This window comes from Cenococcum geophilum, assembly GCF_001692895.1.
Source record: "Cenococcum geophilum 1.58 unplaced genomic scaffold K441scaffold_10, whole genome shotgun sequence".
Classification (NCBI taxonomy): domain Eukaryota; kingdom Fungi; phylum Ascomycota; class Dothideomycetes; order Gloniales; family Gloniaceae; genus Cenococcum; species Cenococcum geophilum.
Window position 1 is genome coordinate 3,022,977 of NW_027137568.1, and position 6,604 is coordinate 3,029,580.

A 6,604-nucleotide genomic window follows, 5' to 3' on the forward strand; every position below is an offset into this window, starting at 1 on the left:
TATTATGTCGTTACCTATACCACTTTTAGTACAGCTGCTAGAGTATATATGGTTTATCCGTAGAGAAGTATCTTCTTATTACTATATTATAATAACCTTTTATATATCGTTCTTTAAACCTAGTAAAAATCCCTAGATCTTCCTCGTTTTCTAGTTTAATAAGCTACTTAGCTCTTAGTATACCTATTCTTAGCCTATTAGTAATTCTTTATATAGATGCTCTATCCTTTATATAACCTAGTGTACTAAATCTTATATCTAGTTTCTTTTCTTACTATATAATAATTCTTACTCTAAATTCTTCTATAGTTTCTTATTGTTTACGTCTTATAATTAAATCCTTAAAGTTTTCTTACTTCTTAATCGCTATATTAACTTTTTAATCTTTAGGTTAAACACTATATTCGCCTAGTAAGTCTTTTAGGTCTATATATCTGTCTCCTAGTCTAATTACTATTTATACTATAGATTCTCTAACCTATAAAGAAGCTCCTTATTTCTTACTTATAGGTGTCTTAATTTATACTCTAAATTCTTAATCCCTTAGATTCTTTAATCCTAAGCTTGCTTCTAACTTAAGCTTAGCTTTAGCCTTAGTCTAACTAGGCTTTACTAGTATCCTTATCTTGTCTTAAGAGTCTTAGATCTTACTTATCTTGTCTTAAAAGTCTTATACCTTTAGGAAACTTCGTCCTAAGCTTATTCGTATATTATTAAACTAAGCTATTACTCTATCCTATTAGTTTTCGTCTATTATAGGTCCTTAAGTATACCTTATCTCTTCTTAAGAATCTTAGTTATCTCTTATCTCGTCTTAAGAATTTTAAGCCTTTAGTCTTTTACCTTTATTAAGTAGTAAGCTAGTACTAGTAGTTATTTGCTTGCTTAATTATCTCTAGATATTACTTCTTCCATCTTATAAAGTAATAGATGCCGTATCTAACGGTATTATAATACCCGTTACTAAACCTTGCTCTATAGCGGTCTTAGTTTCTACTTTTATTACGTTATTAAGGTTTAGATACCCCTAGTTAGTTCCTTTACTATCCTTATTACTATTAATTAATAAGTACTCTAACTCCATTATTATTATTACTAATCTTTATCTGCATATTACTATAATATCTTAATCTAGCTTATAGAGTTAATCTTATTCTTTATCTAACTCTTTAGTTCCTTTAAGTTCTCTTAACTCTAGCTCTTATAGCTAATAGCTTACACTATACTTAGCGTCTTTATAAATTTAGTATATGTTATTATAATAAAACGTAAAACTTTTAATTAAATATTCTTTTATTCCTTATAGTGCACTATTATCCCTCTATATATATATATTACATACTATTAGTCTAATTCCCTTTACTATATAATAACTTTAATTACTTTTATAGTCTTTAGTAAAATAACCCTATTTTTTATAATTTATATAAGCTCTATCTTTAAACTATTACTTTTACTATAGAGTCCGCTTAAACATCTTCTACTATTAAGATCCTTAGTTTAGCCTATACTTCTTAGTCCTATAATTACTTAATCCTTAACCTTTAGGTTTCTATAGTTTCTTACTTTATCTCTTATAGGTTTCTTTAGTACCACTTAAGTCTATTAGTTTTATACTATACTATAGTTTCTAACTTAGCTTAGGTTATTACGTACTCTATATCTTATATAACTATAGAACTCTATCTTAACCTTTCTTAGTCTATTCCCTTTAGTAGATCCTATTATTAATCTTTATCACTTAATCTATTAATTTCTTTAGGGTGTCCGCATTTTCTATTAGGATAATTATATCCTAGACTTTAGCCTTAAGTCCCTATTTATACTATACTATAAGCGCCTTATTATTCTACTTAACTTATATTACTAATATTTAAAACTATATTATATACTTAATTACTAAGGTTTACTATATAATATCTTAGAGTTTTCTTTCCGCTATAGTTATTATCTCTAGGTCTCCAAATATTTATATAAGTTATTCTATAAATCTATCCTAGCTTAAAAATATAAACCGTACTTCTTAGTTTATAATTATTATTTTATTTACCTATATCTTTAAAAAGTAAGGCTTAAACTATTTAAGTGCTCTTCCTGTTAAGAACAGTTCTATATACGCTATTTAATCCATAGGTATTACTAGCTTTACTCCTTCCTATACTACCTTAAAGTATATTTATATAAGGAATCCTTTAAGCTTTAATCTCTCTCCTAAAAATCTTTTAATTAATAGTAACTTAACCTTTACTGCGCCTATCCCGTTAATCTTATTTTTAAGTGCTATATTATTTTCTATTAACTAGTTAACTATTTCCTATAATTATTCTACCGTTATAGGTTGTTATGAGTTAGTGTCCGCTATACTAGTGTTACCCCCTAACCTTAAAGTAGTTACCGCTATTAATAGCGTTATAGTGGCTGCTTTTAGTAGTATATTATTTAACTCCCTATATTTAATACTATAACTATAGTAGTAATTATATAATGGAACCTTATAGTAGGAACTATAATAGGTTTTATTAATAGGCTAGGTGTATAGGAAATATAAAGATAGTAGTTAATAATGTAATAATAACTAGTAGAGTAGTTACCTAACAGATTAACTTTAATTATATTCTAAGAATTACTATAAGGAAGGAACTATCTAGGTAGGGACTAAGGGTCCTTAAATATATAACCGTACTCCTATAAAATCCTCCTTATACATAATATATATATTATACGTATTATATATAGGCGTACACCGCGTACACTACGTATACTGCGTATAACGTCATATAACTTACTTACTATTCTTTATTATATAGTTCTATGGGTTTTATCCTAGACCGTACTTATATTAACTAACTAGCTTCTTTTAACTCCTCTCCGAGTAGTCGTAACATTATACTTAAAGCGTCCGTAACATATTTAAGGACGTATAGTCTCTATAGATAGTTTCTCTTCTTTATAATAAATCTTAAAATATAATTAGAGTTAATCTATTAGGTAACTACTCCACTAGTTATTATTATGTTATTAACTTCTTCTTACCTATATACCTAGCCCAATAATAAGTCTACCGTAGTTCCTGCTATAAGGCTTTATTATATTAATAGCTTATATATCTAGCTTTTACTAGCTTTATACTCTAGCGTATTACTTTAGCTCCGTACTTTTTAGCTCTATACTTTTAGCATCTCGCTCTAGCTTTATACCTAGGTTATTACGCTAGCTAGGCTCTTACTTAGACGCTATATACGGTCGTTACGCTATAGGGTAAGTTGGTTTTATTAAATAGTTATATATCTAGTTTAAAGAAGGTTGTTTAGTTTTAATTTAAAAGTAATTATAAGTATAAGAGCGGTACCTAGAGAAGCTTAAGACACTATAAAGGTAGTAGAAGTAATAACTTCTTAAATAAGGTGGTAGAATAATTGCTTAGCGGATAGTATAATAGATACGTTAGGAAAAAATTTACTAGGATCTAATTTTACTTTTCTGCCATTTTAGCATTTTCTAGAATTTCTAGCATTTTCTAGCATTTAGCAGCTAAATGCGGCATTTATTACTAAGTACTAGCATTTAGCGCTAAATGCCGCATTTATAATTAAGTATTAGCATTTAGCTACTAAATGCTAGAAAATGCTAAAATAGCAGAAAAGTAAAATTAGATACTAGTAATTTTTTCCTAAAGTTCTATATAAAGTTTGAAGTTCTGCATAAAGTTCCGTACGAAGCTCTGCGCGAAGCTCTGCGCGAAGCTCTGCGCGAAGCTCTATATAAAGCTCTGCACGAAGTTCTACACGAAGCTCTATATAAAGTTCTACACGAAGCTCTGCACAAAGCTCTACACAAAGCTCTACACGAAGCTCTGCACGAAGCTCTACACGAAGCTCTATACGAGGCTCTACACAAGGCTCTATATAAAGCTCTACGTATAAAGGCTCTGTATAAGGCTCTGCGCGAAGCTCTGCGTACGGAGGCTCTACACGAAGCTCCGCATCGGGTCCCCGCTATATTCCCGATAGCCTCTATACATACCTCTGCCAAGTATACCCCCTATATACACCTAGGTAGCCACCTCATTTTTTACCCTTCCTTATATCCTCCCTACCTAGGAAGACACCAGAACGACAGCCAGCAAACGACCGTCGCCGGAGCTAGACGACCGTCAAAGCCAGACGACCGTCGTCAGAGCTAAACAACCGTCGCCGGAGCCAGATAACCGTCGCCAGAGCTAGACAACCGTCATCAGAGCCAGACGACCGTCGTCAGAGTTAGACGACCGTCGTTAAAGCTAGACAACCGTCGCTGGAGCCAGATAACCGTCGCCAGAGCTAGACGGCCGCCGCCAGAGCCAGATAACCGTCGCTAGAGCTAGACAACCGTTAGAGCTAGACGACCGTCGTCAGAGCTAGACAACCGTCGCCAGAGCCAGATAACCGTCGCTAGAGCTAGACAACCATCGTCATCGCCACACAACCGTCGTCATCGCCACACGACCGTTACCAGAGCCACACGACAACCGTTCAAACAACTAGCCAGCGAACACAATAAACAATTCGATCAATTAATCAAATCAAGGTAACATAGACAGGTAGGCACAGATAGATAGGTATAGACGGGTAGGTATAGATAAACAGATAGACAGACAGACAGACAGATAGATAGATAGATAGATAGATAGATAGACAGACAGATAGATAGACGAGCGGACGGGTAAACAGGTAGGTAGGTAGGTAGGTAGGTAGGTAGGTAGGTAGGTAGGTAGACAGTTAGGTAGGCAAACAGGCAGGTAGGCAGACAGGCAGGTAAGCAGGTAGGTAAGTTAATAGGTAAGTAGATAGAAGAGAACCGTCGCTATATTATATTAAATTATCTAAAATAATATAATTTATTTTGCACTAACTGCGTAGGAAGAGCAATACTTATTTATTGCTTAAAGTAAGCAAGATATATAGAATGCGTAAGAAGGGCATTATATACAGAATGCGCGAGAAGGGCATTATATATAGAATGTGTAAGAAGGGCATTATATACAAAATGCGCAAGGAGGGCATTATATATTAATTGCGCATTAAGTGCAAAATACGTAATTAGCCGCACTATATTATTAAATATAGTAGTATGCCGCACTATATTGTTAAATATAGTAGTATATAGCACTATACCGCACTATATTGTTAAATGCAGTAGTATATAGCAGTATGCCGCACTACATTATTAAATGTAGTAGTATGCCGCACCTTAGTCAATACTATACGCTACACGTTATAGTGCGCAGAATGCGCATTTGGCCGCCAAATGCTACCAAATGCTGCTAAATGCTGTAAAAATGCTAGTAAATTTTTTCCTGACGTAGTACAATCCGGTAAATTAATTTGCTTAGTAGATAGTATAATAGGTAGTGCGATCCGGGCTTATAACTATAAGCTTTATAGTATAGGGGAATTGACCAAGCAACTTAATTCTAAATTTATAGAAATTAGGTAGAATATATATATAAATATAGAGTTTATAACTTAATCTTTAACCATATTTAAGATATATAAGGGTAGTATTAATATTATCTTAGAGCCTTCTAGGCTGCAGTTTTATATCTTAGTATAGTACTAGTAGCTAGTTATAAATGCTCCTATATTTATATTCTACTACTCTAAACTATATTTTAATAAATTATTAGCTCTTAGATATATATCCGCTCTATATTAGTCCTATTATTCTACTAGACAATTACTATTACGGACGCTTTAAGTACAATATTACGACTACTTAGGGAAGAGTCGGAAGAAGCTAGTTAGTTAATTTAGGCACGGTCTAGAATGGAGCCAATAGAACTATATGACAAAGAATAGTAACCGAGGTTATATAATATAATCTATATAATCTATAGGATCTATATAATCCGTAATAGAGCAAATAGAGTATATATATATTACGTATAAGAAGGATTTTATAGAAGTACGGTTATATATTTAAGGACCCTTAATCCCTACCTATATAGTTCCTTCCTTATAGTAATTCTAAGAATATAATTAAAGTTAATCTATTAGGCAACTACTCTACCAGTTATTATTACGTTATTAACTTTAATTTACATTACCTATACACCTGGCCTATTAACGAGCCTATTATAGTTCTTGCTATAAGGTTCCGTTATATAATTACTACCTAGTTACGGTATTAAATATAGAAAGTCGAATAACATGCCACCAAAAGCAGCCACTATAACGCTATTGACGGCGGTAACTACTTTAAGGTTAGGTAACAACACCAATATAGTAGATACTAACTTATAGCAACCTATAACAATCGGATAGCTATAAAAAATAGTTAACTAGTTAATAGAAAATAATATAATGTTAAAAAATAGGATTAACAGAATAGGCGCAGCAAAGGTTAAGTTACTATTAATTAAAAGGTACTTAGGAGAGAGATTAAAGCTTAAAGGATTCCTTATATAAATGCACTTTAAGGTAATACAGGAAGGAGCAAAGCTAGCAATACCTATAGATTAAATAGCCTACGCAGGACTATTCCTAACAGGAAGGGCACTTAAATAGTTTAAGCCTTACCTTACGGAAATATAGGTAAATGGAATAACAACTACTAACTAAGAGGT